The following is a 21,794-nucleotide window of genomic DNA, read 5'->3' on the forward strand; positions in this document are numbered from 1 at the left end:
CAGTAAAACATACAAACACAAAAACATATGCACAGTAAAACATACAAACACAAAAACATACAAACACAAAAACATATGCACAGTAAAACATACAAACACAAAAACATATGCACAGTAAAACATGTGCACAGTAAAACATATGCACAGTAAAACATACAAACACAAAAACATATGCACAGTAAAACATATGCACAGTAAAACATATGCACAGTAAAACATATGCACAGTAAAACATACAAACACAAAAACATATGCACAGTAAAACATATGCACAGTAAAACATATGCACAGTAAAACATATGCACAGTAAAACATACAAACACAAAAACATATGCACAGTAAAACATATGCACAGTAAAACATACAAACACAAAAACATATGCACAGTAAAACATACAAACACAAAAACATATGCACAGTAAAACATACAAACACAAAAACAAACAAACACAAAAACATATGCACAGTAAAACATACAAACACAAAAACATACAAACACAAAAACATATGCACAGTAAGACATATGCACAGTAAAACATACAAACACAAAAACATACAAACACAAAAACATATGCACAGTAAAACATACAAACACAAAAACATACAAACACAAAAACATATGCACAGTAAAACATATGCACAGTAAAACATATGCACAGTAAAACATATGCACAGTAAAACATATGCACAGTAAAACATATGCACAGTAAAACATATGCACAGTAAAACATACAAACACAAAAACATATGCACAGTAAAACATATGCACAGTAAAACATATGCACAGTAAAACATATGCACAGTAAAACATACAAACACAAAAACATATGCACAGTAAAACATAAGTGCCTTTTTTGAACATGTTTTTCAGCAGACAAGGGGTTAAAAATTTTAGCGTAATTTTTTTCATGTAGCACACTGACACAAATTTGGACTGATTCTAAATCGGATTTAAAATGCACTTATGAGGACATTGCACTAGGGGGATTTGAGCAGAACAATCCAGAACCATATGGCTCTAGACAATATCTCCCTCTTTGTTGTGACTGCTCCATTATTTTCATATTACTGCCCTTCTGACCCTCTTTTGTTAGAGCTCACTCCTAACTGGATAGTGCAATGGTTCAGACACGACCTCTGACCTTTCAACTGTGAACTCTGGGTGAAACCTTTTTCTAAGCTAATCACAGTGGCAGAAGATTGTAGCTACTGACATCACAGGTCGAGGCAATTTTTATGGAGCAGACTGCAGCCAATCATCAAACCTACATTGTTGATCTTCCTAGTTTCATCCCAGACTCCCAGCTTTCCAACTAAATAGTCTGTTACAATAAATCTTAATTACACTTATGACAAGCCTGGTTCTTACTTTTCACTGAGGTTGCTTGACGGATAGCTGTTCCTCCAAATGACATGAGCATACTGTGGAGGAGAATAAGAGAATAGGAGAAACAAGAACTAATGCAGGTCATGTAGGTACTGTGTAGACTGGTAGAATGGTTCGGCATGTACAGTATAGTATGGTGGGATATGTGTGTTTTATATTAGTCAGAACTTTTACATCATCCAGTGGGCAGTCATGGTCTACTACTTTTAGCTGAGGGAGCTGGGCACAGATTCACAAAACCTATTTAAAACGTAAAAAAATAAAATAATTAACGGCCATTTCTTCTGGTCTGCTCCCTCATATGACGGTTCTGAGGTGGGGGAGGGTGGTGATCAGTCATACTACACAAACACACACAACTCACACAAAAAACAAACTCTCACCAATTGCCGCTGAGCCACAAACAAGTTCTGCAGAACCTCATCAATGATACTTTCCACCAAGGAGACACTAACTGACAGTTTGAGTTCACTGAAAGAGGAGTGAAAGCAGAAATAAATAAGGGAGGGGAGAAGTCAAATCAAATCAAATCAAATCAAATTTTATTTGTCACATACACGTGGTTAGCAGATGTTAATGCGAGTGTAGCGAAATGCTTGTGCTTCAAGTTCCGACAATGCAGTAATAACCAACAAGTAATCTAACTAACAATTCCAAAACTACTGTCTTGTACACAGTGTAAGGGGATAAAGAATATGTACATAAGGATATATGAATGAGTGATGGTACAGAGCAGCATAGGCAAGATACAGTAGATGGTATTGAGTACAGTATATACATATGAGATGAGTATGTAAACAAAGTGGCATAGTTAAAGTGGCTAGTGATACATGTATTACATAAGGATACAGTCGATGATATAGAGTACAGTATATACGTATGCATATGAGATGAATAATGTAGGGTAAGTAACATTATATAAGGTAGCATTGTTTAAAGTGGCTAGTGATATATTTACATCATTTCCCATCAATTCCCATTATTAAAGTGGCTGGAGTTGAGTCAGTGTCAGTGTGTTGGCAGCAGCCACTCAATGTTAGTGGTGGCTGTTTAACAGTCTGATGGCCTTGAGATGGAAGCTGTTTTTCAGTCTCTCGGTCCCAGCTTTGATGCACCTGTACTGACCTCGCCTTCTGGATGATAGCGGGGTGAACAGGCAGTGGCTCGGGTGGTTGATGTCCTTGATGATCTTTATGGCCTTCCTGTGACATCGGGTGGTGTAGGTGTCCTGGAGGGCAGGTAGTTTGCCCCCGGTGATGCGTTGTGCAGACCTCACTACCCTCTGGAGAGCCTTACGGTTGAGGGCGGAGCAGTTGCCGTACCAGGTGGTGATACAGCCCGCCAGGATGCTCTTGATTGTGCATCTGTAGAAGTTTGTGAGTGCTTTTGGTGACAAGCCGAATTTCTTCAGCCTCCTGAGGTTGAAGAGGCGCTGCTGCGCCTTCTTCACAATGCTGTCTGTGTCTGTGTCTGGACCAATTCAGTTTGTCTGTGATGTGTATGCCGAGGAACTTAAAACTTGCTGCCCTCTCCACTACTGTTCCATTGATGTGGATAGGGGGGTGTTCCCTCTGCTGTTTCCATTTGCAACTACAGTAAGCTTTATGAGATATGTGTGAGGCCCCTAGGTGGGGAAAATTAACAGTATTGAGTATGACATGATTGTGACACAAAACAACAAAGATCGTGTATGATGTAACCGTTTGTGTTCTACATAAGCTGTGTTTTTGTGTCAGGGTGGATGTGTGTATATTCAGCTGTTTACCTGAGCTCTCCTGTGTGCTGTATGAGGGTGTCCCGGATGAAGAGGTCTGTCTGTCTGGACATCTTAGCCACATAGTCAGCCAGCTTGACCTGTGTGTGACCCTGGGACAGAGAGTCTGGGCTGCCTGTAGCAAGGCCTGGGCCAGCTTCTGGAACACACAGGGCATATAGATAAAATGGCGCCCGAAGAGGATGGCTGACGTTTTACATGCCCATAATCAATTTAGCTATTTCATTCGTTTTTTTACTTATTTGTACATAATGTCGCTGCTACCGTCTCTTATGACCAAAAATAACTTCTGGACATCAGAACTGGGATTACTCACCACGAACTGGAAGAAGGTTTTTCCTTTAACGAGTCCGACGAGATAGATATACTGCTCTTCCGGGAACAGGACGCAGATCAGGCTGCCTTTTGAGAATCCGTAGGTGAGCGAGTAAACTCCCATTGCCATCAATTCTACTTGCTAACATGCAATCATTGGAAAATAAAATGGATGACCTACGATCACTATTATCCTACCAACGGGACGTTAAGAACTGAAATATCCTACGTCTGGTAAGATGAGGGGTGGGGGTGTGTGTCTTTTTGTCAATAACAGCTGATGCGTGATGTCTAATATTAAAGAAGTCACGAGGTATTGCTCGCCTGAGGAAGAGTACCTTATGATAAGCTGTAGACTACACTATCTACCAAGAGAGTTCTCATCTATATTATTCGTAGCTGTCTATTTACCACCACAGACCGATGCAGGCACTAAGAGCGCACTCAACCAACTTTATAAGGCAATAAGCAAGGAAGAAAATGCTCATCCAGAAGCAGTGCTTCTATTGTCCGGGGACATGCAGGCAAACTTAAATCAGTTTTACCAAATTTTTACCAACATGTGCAACCAGAGGAATAACAACTCTAGATGACTGTTACGTTCCCCAGTTTCTGTGTTATGAGTTTGTGGATATGTATGTGTGTATTTCAGGAAATGGCTTCCTGGATTCCCCCAAGCAGCTGATTGGTCGGCCCCATTGTAGATTGGAGCTCTGATCCCGCCCTCTCGTTAGGGGATACAGCTGTCGGCAATTACTGTGACAGCTTTAAAAGTCAGTGTTCCTTTGTTAGAAGAGAGGGCTTCTTGGATGTCCTGTGTTTGTTGTTGCTCAGAGACAGTTTTGTTGAAAGTATTTTGTAGCTGCTACTTCTGAGGTATGTGTGTGCCAATGGGACTCAGTGTTTTTAATTAGTGAAATTGATCACTTTAAGTTTGTATTATTCTGTGTCGTTTGTTCCCAGGGGGAAGGGGAAGGCACCTTGTGACTGCTTAGGCAAGAGGCCTGCGGGCATACATATACCCGTAGTATGTACTCCGTCTATGCACACTAGGTAAGACCTGGGCGGACCAACCCCTGTATTTTGGTTAGCGCGCCAGGTGGCATTAAGGTTAGGTAAGTAGTGGGTAGGCAGGTAAGGTAGGAGAGGGTACTCTAACTTTTACTTTCTTTGCTTTGGTTCTGTCCAGCCCCTTTTCCCCACATTACTGGGAATTTATTTCCTTAACATGGTAAGAGTTCATATTCTCTGACTCTGTCATCCTTACCCGTACCTACAATCACATCTCTTTCACTCTATGGGGAGTTGAGTGCAGCAGGGTGTTGCGTTCCCTCCTCCAAGAGGCATACGTAACAACTACCTTTACTCCACACACAGAGATGCATGCAAAGTTCTCCTCCGCCCTCCATTTGGAATATCCGACCATAAATCGATCCTCCTGATTCCTGCTGACAAGCAACAACTAAAGCAGGAAGCACGAGTGACTCACTCAATGTGGAAGTGGTAAGATGACGCGGATGCTACACTACAGGACTGTTTGCCAACACAGACCGGAATATGTTCCGGGATTCATCCAATGACATTGAGTACAACACCTCAGTCATTGGCTTCATCAATAAGTGATTCGACGAGGTCGTCCCCACAGTGACCGTACGTACATATCCCAACCAGAAGCCATGGATTACAGGCAACATCCGCATTGAGCTAAAGGCTAGAGCTGGCGCTTTCAAGGAGCGGGACACTTATCCGGACGCCTATAAGAAATCCCGCTATGCCCACAGACGAACCATCAAACATGCAAAGTGTCAATACAGGATTAAGATTGAATCCTACTACACCAGCTCTGATGCTCGTCAGATGTGGCAGGGCTTGAAAACTATTACGGACCACAAAGGGAAACCCAGACGTGAGCTGCCAAGTGACGCGAGCCTACCAGACAAGCTAAATGCCTTTTATGCTCGCTTCGAGGCAAGCAACACTGAAGCATACAGGAGAGCACCAGCTGTTCTGGATGACTGTGTTATATGACTGTGACGATGTGAGCAAGACTTTTTAAACAGGTCAACATTCACAAAGCCGCAGGGCCAGATGGATTACCAGGACGTGTACTAAAAGCATGCGCGGACCAACTGGCAAGTGTCTTCACTGACATTTTCAACCTCTCCCTGACTGAGTCTGTAATACCTACATATTTCAAGCAGACCCCCATAGTCCCTGTGCCCAAGGAAGTGAAGGCAATGGTCATGGCTCACATCAACAGCATCCTCCCGGATTCCTAGACCCACTCCAATTCGCATACTGCCCCAACAAATCCACAGATGACGCAATCTCAATCGCACTCCATACTACCCTTTCCAACCTGGACAAAAGGAACACCTATGTGTGAATGCTGTTCATTGACTACAGCTCAGCATTCAACACCATACTGCCCTCAAAGCTCATCACTAAGCTAAGGACCCTGAGACTAAACACCTCCCTCTGCAAATGGATCTTGGACTTCCTGACGGGCCGCCCCCAGGTGGTAAGGGTAGGCAACAGACGTCTGCCATGCTGATCCTCAACACTGGAGCCCCTCAGGGGTGTGTAATTAGTCCCCTCCTGTACTCCCTGTTCACCTACAACTGCATGGCCAAACACAACTCCAACACCATCATTAAGTTTGCTGACGACACAACAGTGGTAGGCCTGATCACCGACAACGATGAGCCTATAGGGAGGAGGTCAGAGAACTGGCATCTGCATCTGACCATAAGGCACTACAGAGGGTAGTGCGTATGGCCCAGTACATCACTGGGGTCAAGCTTCCTTCAACCCAAGTCATAGACTGTTTTCTCTGCTACCGCACGGCAAGCGGTACCGGAGCGCCAAGTCTAGGACCAAAAGGCTCCTTAACAGCTTCTACCTCCAAGCCATAAGACTGCTGAACAATTGATCAAATGGCCACTGGACTATTACATTGACCCCCCCCCCCCCCCCCATTTGTTTTGTATATTGCTGCTACTCGCTGTTAATTATCTATGCATAATCACTTCACCCCTGCCTGCATGTACAAATTACCTCGACTAACCTGCACCCCCCCACGTTGACTCCCCCTGTATATAGCCTCATTATCGTTATGTTATTGTGTTACTTTTTATCATTTTTATTTTAGTTTATTTGGTAAATATTTTCTGAACTCTTCTTGAACTGCACTGTTGGTTAAGGGCTTGTAAGTAAGCATTTCACGGTAAGGTCTACATTTGTTATATTCGGCGCATGTGACAACGTTTTATTTGATTTGACACTAGTCACCTGGGAGACTCACCTGGATGACCTCTCATGAGTCTTTTCCTATCATGTGTTGCAGCAATAGTTTTAGGCATGTCTCTTCTAATTGGCTGAATGGTGATAGTCATCTGTGTGATTGGTGACTGATGCATATTGATGCTACTCATAAACACTGTACACAAACAATAACAGACTTAGAAATAGCAGTAATTGTTTTGGCAGTCATTCAGTAAATGCTGCAGCATTACACCTCTAGAGGGTGTCCTGAACAGCTCATGAAGTGAAGGCAATAGCTAGAGGATGATGCTAAAAAAATGAGAGGCTACAAGAACAAAACTCTTGATGCTGCAATGATGAAAATATCTCAAAAACCAAGAGAGGAATTACTAAAAACTAATTACTAAAAACTCAACCAAAGAAGAAAAACAACGCAACAGTCTTTTGCATCAAGTACACCAAGTGTTCAGAGAAAATTAAAGCAATCCTGAAAAGCACTGGCATATTTTGCAAATAAACAACAACAAAAAATTGCACACCTCTTCAAGAAACCCCCACTGGTGGTCTACAAACGTGGTTTCACTATTGGAGATAGCTTGGCGAGATCTGACATGCCCCCTGAGCTCACTCAGACACTCTTGACACCCATTCCAAATGGGAACTACAAATGTGGCTCATGCGCAGAGTGCAACAGCATTATAAAAACATTCTTCTTCAGACACCTGCATACAGGTTGAAAAATCCCAGTTAGGGGTATCATCTCATGCAAGACCAAGAGAGTAATCAATCTCATCACCTGTTCATGTGAGAAAGTATACGTAGGACAAACAATAAGATAATTAAAACAACGCATAGCTGAACACCACGGCTCAATCACATGTAAGAACATTGATTATCCATTAGCAGCTCACTTTGTTGAAGCTAACCATCCTATCGCCTCCCTAAAATAAATAGGCATTGAGCATGTTGCTCTATCAAGGAGAGGTAACATGGAGATCCTACTACTACAAAGGGAGGCTTACTGGATATCCTGTCTAAAAACATTGTCCCCTTGTGGTCTGAATATTGACTTTGATCTCAGGTCCTTCTTATGAACAATTTTCTCTTTAATGAACCAGTCTTATAAATGTATATATTCTTTCTACAGTTTATCAGCATACACCTAATATGTTCCCCCTGTTGATGACGCTTATTATGCATTATGGTTGAACCAAAAAATTACATGTAACAAAATGTTTTAATGAAATAGGAAACAATTAAATATATATGTGAAATTGAATTAAACAATGTATGCTGGTGCTAATATTATGTACAATATTTAATTATTATCCATATGATAATAGCCTAATATATTCTATATGCTATAACCTATTCATGACTTTACCTGAAGAAGGCACCTTGAAGAAGTCACACGGAAACGTTGGTGTTTTACCCAATAAATTACTGGGAGTTTATATATGGAGTGTGCAACTCTAAGTCGAGTTTATTCACCGTTAGTCTGCACCTCTGCATAAAATAATTATGTGTGTGCGCCAGATCATGTTTTTAATAGGTAGAGGGCGAACACCAATCTATTATGTTTCACCATCCTCAAATGAGTTCCTCATTAGGCCTATGTTACACAGATATACATTGTCAATCTAGCCAACAATCACAAATCTGTTATATGAGACTCAAGGATCAAGGAAACCTTACCGTGATGGAGGTCTTAGCATTACAAAGCACTTCCTCTGCAGCCAATATGTCTGACTGCACTTTCTGTACTGTACATTGCAGGGGTTTAAATGTAGGACACTCTCCCGTAACCTCTGTCAGAGACCCTGAACCAGCTGGGACAGGATGAGTCAGACAGAGACGCAGGAGGACTTTTACTGTCCCTGTCATAAGAATAATTACACTTCTCATACACAAACAGCTTGAACCTAACACTACTTTCAGTCTCTAAGGAAATATAAAAACAATTCAATCATACTTAGAGGGTAAAATGCAATAAAAACAGTAAAGATATGAACAGCAATTTATAATATATCACCTGTCAAAGGCAAATGTACCAGAAAGTAAGGAATATGGGAAAGGAAAAGATCCTCATACATACAGATTATACACATACATGAAGTCGGACGTTTACATACACCTTAGCCAAATACATTTAAACTCAGTTTTTCACAATTCCTGACATTTAATCCTAGTAAAAAAATCCCTGTCTTAGGTCAGTTAGGATCACCACTTTATTTCAGCTTTTATTTATTTTATCAAGTGTACACTCACTTAGTATTTGGTAGCATTGCCTTTAAATTGTTTAACTTGGGTTAAACGTTTCAGGTAGCCTTCCACAAGCTTCCCACAATAAGTTGGGTGAATTTTGTCCCATTCTTCCTGACAGAGCTGGTGTAACTGAGTCAGGTTTGTAGGCCTCCTTGCTCGCACATGCTTTTTCAGTTCTGCCCACAAAGCACCCCCACAACATGATGCTGCCACCCCCGTGCTTCACGGTTGGGATGGTGTTCTTTGGCTTGCAAGCCTCCCCATTTTTCCTCCAAATGTAACAATTGTCATTATGGCCAAACAGTTCTATTTTTGTTTCATCAGACCGGTGGACATTTCTCCAAAAAGTACGATCTTTGTCCCCATTTGCAGTTGCATAGTCTGGCTTTTATATGGCGGTTTTGGAGCAGTGGCTCCTTCCTTGCTGAAAGGCCTTTCAGGTTATGTCGATATAGGACTTGTTTTACTGTGCTAAGTCTAGGTCCAAGAGGTCTCTAAACAGCTTCTACCCCCAAACCATAAGACTCCTGAACATCTAGTCACATGGCTGCCCAGACTATTTGCCCCCCCCCCCCCCCCCCTCTTTACACCACTGCTACTCACTCTATGCATAGTCACTTTAATAACTATACCTACATGTACTGTACATACTACCTCAGCTAACCGATGCCCCCGCACATTGACTCTGTATCGGTAACCCCCTGCATATAGTCTCACTGTTGTTATTTCACTGCTGCTCTTTAATTACTTGTTACTTTTATCTCTTATTCTTATCTGCATTGTTGGTTAGGAGCTCGTAAGTAAGCATTTCGGCGCATGTGACTAATAAAATTTGATTTGATCTGAGCCAGAGCTCCATCCAATAAGAGCCCAGAGCCTAGGCCTGAAAGAACTTCAGTTGGTTTACATGAACTTCACCCTGACATCTCCATCTCAGATATAAGAGGGCTCTTTGATATTCTGAGAGAAAATGTCTGCCTGTTTTAATGAGCCTTGTATACTGTAAGAGTTTAAGCTGCTCAGTGTGTAATTACTGAGGCAGGCCGCGTCTCGCTGGAGAAGGATTCTGGGTAATTAAAAGTATTGCTTTCACTCAGGGCGACGTCCCTGAGGACTGTGCCTCCACAGAGCCTCCAACTATTACAGAGAATGGGACACCACTGGAGAAAAGGCCGGGGCAGTGGTAGAGCCAGGGTCAAAATATAAGAGGAGCAGGGATATCTACTGAGGAGAGGGTAAAGGAGACTGGGATATACTGTTGTTGTCAGAGGCTAGGAGATGAATGTGATGTAAGTGAGGCCTTTGCAGAGCTAAGCTGATGTTTAAGTCAATGGTTGTTTACGACAGCTTATTAGAACAGGTTTATAACAGGTAGATGGGGAGGCAGGTAGCCTTGATGTTTGGTCAGTAACAGAAGGGTTGCTGGTTCGAATACCGGAGCCGACAAGGTAAAATAATGTATCTGTCGCCGTGCCCTTGAGCAAGACACTTAACCCTAATTGCTCCAGGGGCGCTGTATAATGGCGACCCTGGCCGTAATCCCACTCCCTGATGGTGTCTCAGAAGGAGTTGGGATATGCAACAACAACATTTCCATTACACACATGTGGAACAGGACAAATATAAGCACCCCACAAATGATTATAATTACACATGGTACACAGGAAAGTTAAGTGTTTGAGATATGACACATGAAAGAATGTAAATAAGTGAGTTTGTCACTCAAAGGACAAGATTGAACACTCACACACTCCTCCTCCTGCATGAGCTGGACGATACACTGTAGGACGTTTGTTATTAGAGCTCTGTGGAGAGAGAGAGAAGGCAGAGAGAGAGAGAGAGAGAGAGAGAAGGCAGAGAGAGAGAGAGAGAGAGAGAAGGCAGAGAGAGAGAGAGAGAGAGAGAGAAGGGGACAGTTGATGGATATACAGTAGATAGATGGATAGAAAACACAGTGGGCGTGACAGAACAATCTATTCACCTGGACTTCATGGCAAAGTTGAGTCCCAAAGCCGGATCGCGGCTGTCCGATGGACAGCACCATGGTTACCATGTCACTCTAAAAAACCTGAGGATAGATAGATGTATATTTGTTACTCTCTCTGTCTGTCTTTCTATATGCTTTGAGGAAGCTATCTTTTCAAGTCAGCTCAATTCAATCATGTTGAGCCTATTTTGTCATAAATACACAAATTAGGATTCCCTGGAGCTTTTTGACAGCTGCATTCCCCATGAAAACGAATGGTCTCTATATATGAGCCACTGGCTGGTGTAGAAGGAAGCAGGGAGCCATTATAGTCTTTGTTCCAGTCAGTGTGACGTCAGTGGTACGATCCACAGAAGTGAGGGACGAGGAAGTGGGTTTTCAGACAGGCAGGTGCTGGATGTTAGAGTATCAGTGTCCCAGCAGTGCTGTGTCTATTCTGACTGACACTGACATGTCTGGCCTTGCTGCTCAGTGCTGCATGGAGGACTGTCTGTGGGAAGCTAGGAACCCTGCCTGCACTTGTCTACCTGATCCAGAAATAACATGGCCTGATTTGAGGTCCTGTCAGCGGTCAAGCATTTTATTGGCTCTGCTGTATTTCCAGAACAAGGGTTGAGAGAGGTCATAGTAGGAGAAGAAAAAACATATTTTTCATTTTCTATTGGTAGATCCAAAAATAATGGTAAGTTATAATGATGCGGAAAAAGGGTTATTCATCGAAAACAACTGTTTTCTTATCCCCTGAATATACATTTCCTCAGCATTCGGTTGCCCTCTGAGATTCCTAGAAAGAAATATATGGAAAATACTCTATTCAATTGGAGTTTTCTTTCTCTTAATGATGCCCCCAATGGCCCCCTATGGAGACTCCCTGGACAGTTCCCAGAACAGCCAATCTAACCACCTCCCCTCATCCATGGGCTGATTCCTGAGATCTCCCCATTGTGCTAGAGAGCAGGGGATCACCCCACGAGGAACACATTGTCTCCCTCTCTGTTACGTGATCTGAATGGTGCGTGATTTATCACCTGCTGGTTGGCACCACCACCTAGCCCACAGACACCACCCGCCTGTGCGCTCTCCATCTCTCTCCATCTAACCCACACCTCTCCAGAGAGAGAGATAAGGGGTGGGTTTGGTATCGTACCATTGTCAGAGAGGTCCAGAATGCTGATGGCCTTGGCTTCAAAGATGTGCACCTGAATCATCTGGGCTCCAGCAGACCTCAGCTGGACACATAATACACATCACGTTTGACATTTGAGCCATTTAGCAGACGCTCTTATCCAGAGCGACTTACAGTAAGTGGTGAGTGCATACATTGTCGTACATATGATTATCAACCAGCCAAAAAATGGCTCAACTCACTGATAAAAAAAAAGTGAGGTATGTGTGTGTGTGTGTATGTCTATTAATTTAAATGTTTGATTTGACCCTTATTTTACCAGGTAAGTTGACTGAGAACACATTCTCATTTACAGCAACAAACTGGGGAATAGTTACAGGGGAGAGACGGGGGGATGAATGAGTCATTGGGAAGCTGGGGATGATTAGGTGGCCATGATGGTATGAGGGACAGATTGGGAAATTAGCCAGGACACCGGGGTTAATACCCCTACTCTTGTGATAAATTCTATGGGATCTTTAGTGACCACAGAGAGTCAGGACACCTGTTTAACGGCCCATCTGAAACATGGCACCCTACACACGGCAATGTCCCCAGTCAATGCCCAAAATGCAAACACATACTGTGTGTGTGTGTGCGTGTGTGTGCGTGTGCGTGTGTGTGTGTGTACGTGTGTGTCTACCTCACAGCCGCTCAGGTTTAGCTCCTTCCCACACAGATGAGTACTTACTTCTGGCCAGACCCTGCAACAACAATCTGCATAAAAGACAGAAAATGTATGTATCAAACAGCTGTATACATGTGTAAATCAAAATGCAAACACATACAGTATTATACACTATCATCCAGTGCTATAAGTAGGCTTCACATTCTGTTTGACATGTATCATGTAGACATTTCCTGGTATAGCATTCCGTCAGTGTTCACCTGAGAGCCACTCTGGGGGTAGTCTGGTTCCTAGCAGTCCCACAGCTCAGAGCTCTTACTCCATTACAGTCATTGTCACCTCCCTCAACTTCATGGGGACAGAAAGAGGTTAGCGATGGGTCTGACAACACCGGTCAAGATATATAATGGAAAGCAGGGTTCTCACCTGTGTGAGAAGGGGTCCCTGGACAGGTTGAGGTGAGCCAGGTTGGAGAAGAAGCATGCTGACAGAGTTACAAACAGCTAGGGGGAGAAGTAAGTTGGGGACGTAAAGTGCATTATTTCACATTGGCACAAACATGCATATCAGGCTATTCATTTTCAAATGAACAAAGATTACAGAGACTGATTATGTTTATTGTCATGACCAGAAGTAAAATGTTAAAGGTCACTTACAGCATCCAGAGGGCAGTCATTTCCACTCAAGTCCAGGTTAGACACAGCATTTGTCCCTGAGAGGAACTTAAACAGGTTCTGACAGGAAGAGATATGAAGCTATTAGTGCTATGGCCCTCAAGAGCCAAAACCATCTACTGAACAACTCAATTCAATACTGTACTATGGAGTAATTATATTACTCTGACTGAGATTCCTCCTGCATCATTAAGTCATATCAGTATTAATTAGCATGCATATCCTGACACGTGGGACTGCATTGTCAAAACAAACTCCCTTTAACTTTACAGCAAATAATATTTCATAGACAACCCATTACTGAATATAACCAAGGCAGTTCATGTTCCATAGTATCCACCATGGACATTATACAAAAAATGCATTTAGCTGAAACTCACAGCACCTACAGTATAGACCTTTATTCAAGTATGGAGCAAAGAAGTCTAAACCGTGAACTGAAAACAAGTGTTGCCCCCGCCCTCACCACAGCCTCCTCTGTAGCCAGACTGCCTGTATTCCCTGACAAGTCCAGGTGACACAGAGAGCTGGCGAATGTAACGGATGTGAAACGGCTAGCTTAGTTAGCGGTACGCGCTAAATAGCGTTTCAATCGGTGACGTCACTTGCTCTGAGACCTTGAAGTAGTAGTTCCCCTCTGCTTTTGTGGAGCGATGGGTAACGATGCTTTGTGGGTGACTGTTGTTGATGTGTGCAGAGGGTCCCTGGTTCGCACCCGGGTATGGGCGAGGGGACGGTCTAAAGTTATACTGTTACACGAAGGCCTTGTTCTGAGAGAACCCCTGAGTCAGATTAGCCAACCCAGGAGAGATGGAAGGGGCAAGAAAGAGGAATGAGAAAGAGAAATGCAATACTCTACGTGAAAACTATCACAAGATAAGTATCAACACAAAGACATAGTTTCTTTTTTTTAAATGAACAAAAAGGATGAAGCAGACAGAAGAGTTTGGGAGAGACAACAATCCTGGAGACGGACAGCTGGGTGAGACCATTAGGTTCTCCAGTTCCTGACTGAGAGCTTTCACACCCGACGACAGGCAACACAGGTAACACACATGAGCAGATGAGTAGTCACTAGCCAGTCCAGGCAAGTTGGAATTGGGAACCTCAGCAATGGACATTAACAAACCCCAAAAGGTATTTATGATAGGAAAAGGCTCACCTTTGTCCTCTATATAATTAGCTGACAGGTTGATGGTGTGGATGGCGGAGCAGGTGTGATCTCGCAGGCCCGCAGGCCATCTTCAATGCAAAATTCCAACAAGAGGAAGGGCTAGGAGAGAGACAGAGGAACAGAAATGAGTTATTAATGTTGAACTGAAATGAAAAATAAAGTGAATCAATCACATAAATCAAATGTCATCCAAACATTTCCCATTTCCTCAGTGCCTCAGACACCAGGTAGAATGATTTAGGGAGGGAGGGATGTTTTAGAAAGGTGAGGAGGATCACGTGGAGTAGGCTACTCACAGTGAGCCCACCTCCTTCCAGACACACCTCCTCCAGGGTTGAGGATCTGTTGATCATGAAGAGAACCTGCTCCTGGACTTCGGAGCTCTGGGGAGAGCTACAGAGGGGGAAGAATCATTCCTCTACTATGTTTTGAATCATTAGCCATCCCATCTTCATAAACTGGCAGCAAATCTAATCTCCATGAGAATTTCCATCTAATCTCCATGAGAATCTCAATCTAATCTCCATGAGAATCTCCATCTAATCTCCATGAGAATCTTCATCTAATGTCCATGAGAATCTTAATCTAATCTCCATGAGAATCTCCATCTAATCTCCATGAGAATCTCCATCTAATCTCCATGAGAATCTTTATCTAATCTCCATGAGAATCTCCATCTAATCTCCATGAGAATCTCCATCTAATCTCCATCTAATCTTCATGAGAATCTTCAACTAATCTCCATGAGAATCTCCATCCAATATCCATGAGAATCTCCATCTAATCTCCATGAGAAACTCCATCTAATCTCCATGAGAATCTCAATTTTATCTCCATGAGAATCTCCATCTAATCTCTATGAGAATCTCCATTTTATCTCCATGAGAATCTCCATTTTATCTCCATGAGAATCTCCATCTAATCTCCATGAGAATCTCTATTTTATCTCCATGAGAATCTCCATCTAATCTCCATGAGAATCTCTATTTTATCTCCATGAGAATCTCCATTAGAATCATCTCCATCTAATCTCCATGAGAATCTCCATCTAATCTCCATGAGAATCTCCATCTAATCTCCATGAGAATCTCCATTTTATCTCCATGAGAATCTCCATTTTATCTCCATGAGAATCTTCGGTGTCAGAAATTTCTATGGTAATTTCTATTTATTCATTTCTAAGAAATTCCGTTAGCCTATAGAAAATGAGTGCCTTTTGCGTCCCTTTGATATTTTAAGTAGAAATTGTGCACCAATTTCAAAAACCTGTTCAGATTTTTGATATATATAAAGCCTTGCTAAAGTGCCAAAATTCTGCATTTTGACATGTCCCTCAGTCAACCCTGTGTCACTTCTAGGAAGATTTCAACCCACTTAATCGCAAAGTGTATTCAAGTTTTCCCCATCATTGTAAAGCCCTAGTTATTTTGTTGCTTTGACAACTCAAAAAATTCAGAAGATTATATATTTTTTCATTTGATTAGTGATTAATCAAATCAAATCACATGCGCTGAATACAACCGGTGTAGACCTTACCGTGAAATGCTTACTTACAAGCCCTTAACCAACAGTGCCGTTCAAGAATTAGAGTTGAGAAAATATTTACTAAATCAAATAAAGTAAAAATAAAAAGTAACACAGTAGAATTACAGTACATAACAATAACGAGGCTATATACAGGGGGCACCGGTACCGAGTGAATGTGCGGGGGTACAATCTTTCCCTCATTTTCAGATCAATCCTTTTACATGAACTCAACTCTTGTTTCAATATGGTGAACCTATTTCTTTTAAAATATTTTTTTGAAAAAAAACATTGAACAAATAACAGTCGAATCATAGAGCAGGTGAGCTGGTTCTACTCTTTTTGGCTATTTGCTGGTATTTTGTGGTGGAAAACTGAGCTGGTTACAAACAATAAGCTTCCATTACCCCTGTCACATTGTCAACCCTTTCATATCGTCAACCATGTTACGGTCAACCCTGTTACGGTCAACCCTGTTACAGTCAACCCTGATACAGTCAACCCTGACACGGTCAACCCTGATATGGTCAACCCTGATACGGTCAACCCTGATACGGTCAACCCTGATACGGTCAACCCTGATACAGTCAACCCTGACACGGTCAACCCTGATATGGTCAACCCTGATACGGTCAACCCTGTTACGGTCAACCCTGATACGGTCAACCCTGTTACGGTCAACCCTGATACGGTCAACCCTGACACGGTCAACCCTGACACGGTCAACCCTGTTACGGGCAACCCTGTTACGGTCAACCCTGATACGGTCAACCCTGATACGGTCAACCCTGTTACGGTCAACCCTGATACGGTCAACCCTGATACGGTCAACCCCGTTACAGTCAACCCTGATACGGTCACCCTGATACGGTCAACCCTGTTACGGGCAACCCTGTTACGGTCAACCCTGATACGGTCAACCCTGTTACGGGCAACCCTGTTACGGTCAACCCTGATACGGTCAACTCTGATACGGTCAACCCTGATACGGTCACCCTGATACGGTCAACCCTGATACGGTCAACCCTGATACGGTCACCCTGATACGGTCAACCCTGATACGGTCAACCCTGATACGGTCAACCCTGATACGGTCAACCCTGTTACGGGCAACCCTGTTACGGTCAACCCTGATATGGTCAACCCTGATACGGTCAACCCTGATACGGTCAACCCCGTTACGGTCAACCCTGATACGGTCACCCTGATACGGTCAACCCTGTTACGGTCAACCCTGATACGGTCAACCCTGACACGGTCAACCCTGATACGGTCAACCCTGTTACTTTACTTGACACTTACGATAGTCATTTTATTATTTAACTTCTTGAGATGGGAAATATGTTTTTTATGAAATTGAACATGTGCTCTTTATGACAGAATGTACAAATTTGGGGAACTCAAACGGCACCGAATTGGTGGATCGACCCAAAAGAATATCATACACACAAATTCTCTTTCCTCATGAAGGTCATTTCTCTGACCTCCATCATAGCCAGGTGATTGTCTAAAAGCACTGCAGTACCAGTAACACAGCAGCAGCTAGATTAGGAAGTCAGTATGGCGCCCTGCCTCCAGGGCACAGTGCTCTGTGTGCACATGTGAGGACTGTTGATAGGCCTGCTAGACCCTGCAGCGTTGACCTGGTCGGACAGTTTGGTCATCCACAAGATCCCATCCTCAGCTCACACTGCCAAAACTTAGGAATGTGACATCCAAGACAGAACCAGAGAGTGCAAGACTCAGAGCAAGAGAACTCAGGGAGAGAAGCATCAAGCTGTGTAATAACATGAGATAGTGTGCTCTCTAACAGGACTTGGAAAAACAAATCAGGATGTGGCTAAAAGGTTTACTAGTTTGAGGTCTTTGTTGGAGATATTGGTGAACCATTGTTTGAAGGAGAGATTCCAAACAATTCTGGGCATAGTAAATGTTGTCAACATCCTGAAAGAATATACATAATAAATATATTCACTAATATTATTCATGTATGATGACATCAGTTGATGTTTATAATAGAAAAAATGTATTTATCAGAAACATTTAATGTGGTGTCATAGGTGGATGGTAGCCTATGGACCTATTGGACCTCCCTGCAGGGGAACTCATTGAAGTCACATAGAGCAGCACTTGTCTCTGAGAAGCCTCCTATAGTGGAGAAAACCGAGGAATGACAGAGAGATCAGATACTGTAAAAATCCATGTCCACATAGTATGATACACACAAATGACGTGACACTGCTGCAGTGGTATGATTGATTCTACTGACCACAGGGTCCCAGTGTTCCAGTCAGCTGCTCCTCCACCCGGGTTGCCAGGTTCCACATCCGCTCCTGCAGATCTGGAGAGATCTTCTTCAGGATCTTCCCGAGAGCAGGAGATAGAAACACATGCACATGTAGATGTCAAACATTTTGAACCCTCAGATATTACAGATATTTGCATGAGGTATCTATTTCATTATTGGTATTGGATTGAAATATGATTCACAAGTGAGTTAGAAAACCACCATTCCTTAGATAGAAGAGGATCACTAAGGATCCCTAATCAGTTGGTTAATGGGTCGACCTCAGGGGTTTCTGCTATAAGTACATCACAAACAACCCTCACAAGGCTTGAGGAAGGGTATGTTCAACTACATGCCATGACAGAAGCTGTCACATGACTGACCATAGCCTCGAGGTCCTCAGCAGACGTCAGACTGAGAGAGCAGGTCAGTCTGTCCGACTCAATCACCACCTGAATGGTCAACAGTACATACGCAGGAATCTATCTGTCACTACTGACACCATGCAGACATACAGAGACACATTCAGACTGAAAGATTGGCAAAATAGTACAGTCGTTAGTGGCCACATAGACACAGGAACTCTGAACACATGAACTCTGTCTCTGCTTCTCCATTTGGTGTGACTAAATACCTGTAGAAAGTTGTAGTGAGTGGTGAGTAAGATATACACAAAGCTGTTGCTGTCCTACACAGTCCTATGCTTCATAACATTTCAGAGCCTCCACTTCTGTTTTTAAATCATGTCTGTGGCCCTGCAGCCTTTTCAAGTGTCAGGGTCAAGTAATATTTCCAGATGATCCCTCACTTCCTTGTCACTGTGAGTGTGACCAAACCACGACACATCACACAATCTCACCAGGGGTTCTACACTCTCACTGTCATCATGGTATCACTAAGCGACAGCCAGAGAGAGAATGACAGTATCTGCACATGCTCCCTCCCCCCTGAGGAGCTGAACCAGTGGTGGTGACGAATGTTTCCCATCCCAGGACGGACAGTGTTAACCTCTGAAGAGCTACAGAAGAGGAAACACCACAGTCTCAGAGCCCTGATTGCGTCCTGTGCATACGGACTGGGACCAGAGGTGTGCAGAGAGAGGGAATTCTTCAGATGAGTGGATGGAAATCGGAAGTTTTCCCTCATCTCCCACTGGTATAATAGTTACCATCTCCTTATGTGGTAGGTCCAATACTGACAGTAAATGGGTGCTGATGGATTGCAGGACATTAGGAATGTTTGACTGTTCACATGTAACAACATTGAGTTGGGTAATTTGCTTTGTGTTCCCAGTTTCTCTGATTCACCACCCTAATAATTTACATGATCAGTGATCAGAGCTAGCCTATGGCCAATCAGGGCTGTTCATTTTCAAATGGACATAAATATTTTAACACCCATGCAAAGGTAACCATGGTGGTAAGGATGTGCTCAGCCAGTAACACACTAACACTGCCCCCTCCCTTTACATACTGTATGTACATATGAGGTGGATTTCATCAAAATAAAGAGAAAAACGCATCCGACTGCATGGCTGCTTTCAAATATGTCAATGAAGTACTGAGAAACACAGCATTCAAATCATTCAAGTAAGGAACGACATACTACAAAATATATGTAACTTCAGATATAGAAGAAGTTCATTTGTTTTACCTGATTGAGGCTCTCAATACTGACGGCATAAATCTCTAGATACAGTAGCTGAAGGAGCTTTCCACCTGCAGGGAGCGACCAGACTGTGGTCAACAGTGAAGCACTGATACAAACACAGGAAAGGCATACTGACCTAAACAGGTTAACCCCCTAAGGTCGATGTCAGTGCCCCATGGATATCTAATTAGCATGATAAAAAAATCCCTATAAGAATCTGTCAGTTTAAAATAGTGATACACTACATGACCAAAAGTATGTGGACATGTGCTTGTCAAACATCTCATTCCCAAATTATGGGCATTAATATGGAGTTGGTCCCCCCCTTTGCTGCTATAACAGCCTCCACTCTTCTGGGAAGGCTTTCCGCTAGATGTTGAAACATTTTTGCGGGGACTTGGTTCCATTCAGCCACAAGAGCATTAGTGAAGTCGGGCCTGCCGCGCAGTTGGTGTTCCAATTCATCCCAAAGGTGTTCGATGGGGTTGAGGGCAGGGCTCTGTGCAGGCCAGTCAAGTTCTTCCACACTGATCTTGACAAACCATTTCTGTATGGACCCTCACTTGGTGCACGGGGCATTGTCATTCTAAAGCAGGTAAGGGCCTTCCCCAAACTGTTGCCACAAAGTAGGAAGCATGCTGTAGCGTTAATATTTACCTTCACTCGAACCATGAAAAACAGGCCCATACCATTATTCCTCCTCCACCAAACTTTAAAGTTGTCACTATTCATTCAGGCAGGTAGCGTTCTCCTGGCATCCACCAAACTCATATTCGTCCGTCGAACTGCCAGATGGTGAGCATTTCACTGTTGCATTTCACTGAGCATTTCACGCCAGAGAATGTGTTTCCACTGCTGCAGAGTCCAATTGCTGCAAGCTTTAAACCACTCCAGCCAACGCTTGGCTTTATGAATGGGCATCATAGGCTTGTGTGTGGCTGCTCAGCCATGGAAATCCATTTCATGAAGCTCCCAATGAACCGTTTTTGTGCTAATGTTGCTTCCAGAGGCAGTTTGGAACTCGGTAGTGAGTATTGCAACCGAGGACAGACAATTTTTACGCACTAGGTGCTTCAGCACTCAGCGATCCCATTCTGTGAGCTTATGTAGCCTACCACTTCGTGGCTGAGCCGTTGTTGCTCCTAGACATTTCCACTTCACAATAACAGCATTTGCAGTTGACCAGGGCAGCTCTAGCAGGGCAGAAAATTGATGAACTGACTTGTTTGAAAGGTGGCATCCTATGACGGTGCCACATTGAAATTCACGGAGCTCTTCAGTAAAGCCTTTCTACTGCCAAAGTTTGTCTATGGAGATCGCATGGCTGTGTGCTCATTTCATACACCTGCCAGCAACAGGTGTGGCTGAAATAGCCGAAATCACTCATTTGAAGGGGTGTCCACATACCTTTGCATATATAGTGTATCAGTAGGTGTCAACATAGAGACCCTGAGGGATGACTGCTCTGAGAGCTGAGAGCTGACGTCGCAGCTGGACTCTATTAAATTCCAGCGCTTCTAGTGTTAAAAGACTCCCCACTTCTCCTTATGTGGTTCCTTTTGAAACGCCCACTCCTTTCGACACCCCCACTATTCCTGAGCGATGCACTGCACTGAGAGATGACATATCAGTAGGTGGCAGCATGGAGACCCTGAGGGATGACTGCTCTGAGAGATGAAGTCGCAGCTGGACTCTATTCA

General features: G+C 43.2%; 1 pseudogene; it reads right to left on the reverse strand.

Annotated features, from left to right (window-relative positions):
- LOC110532142 overlaps nt 1–19,332 on the reverse strand; it is a 51,413-nt pseudogene extending 32,081 nt beyond the window's left edge.
- Nucleotides 19,333–21,794: the final 2,462 nt, after the last annotated feature.

The sequence above is a fragment of the Oncorhynchus mykiss genome, chromosome 1 (assembly GCF_013265735.2).
Source record: "Oncorhynchus mykiss isolate Arlee chromosome 1, USDA_OmykA_1.1, whole genome shotgun sequence".
Classification (NCBI taxonomy): Eukaryota; Metazoa; Chordata; class Actinopteri; order Salmoniformes; family Salmonidae; genus Oncorhynchus; species Oncorhynchus mykiss.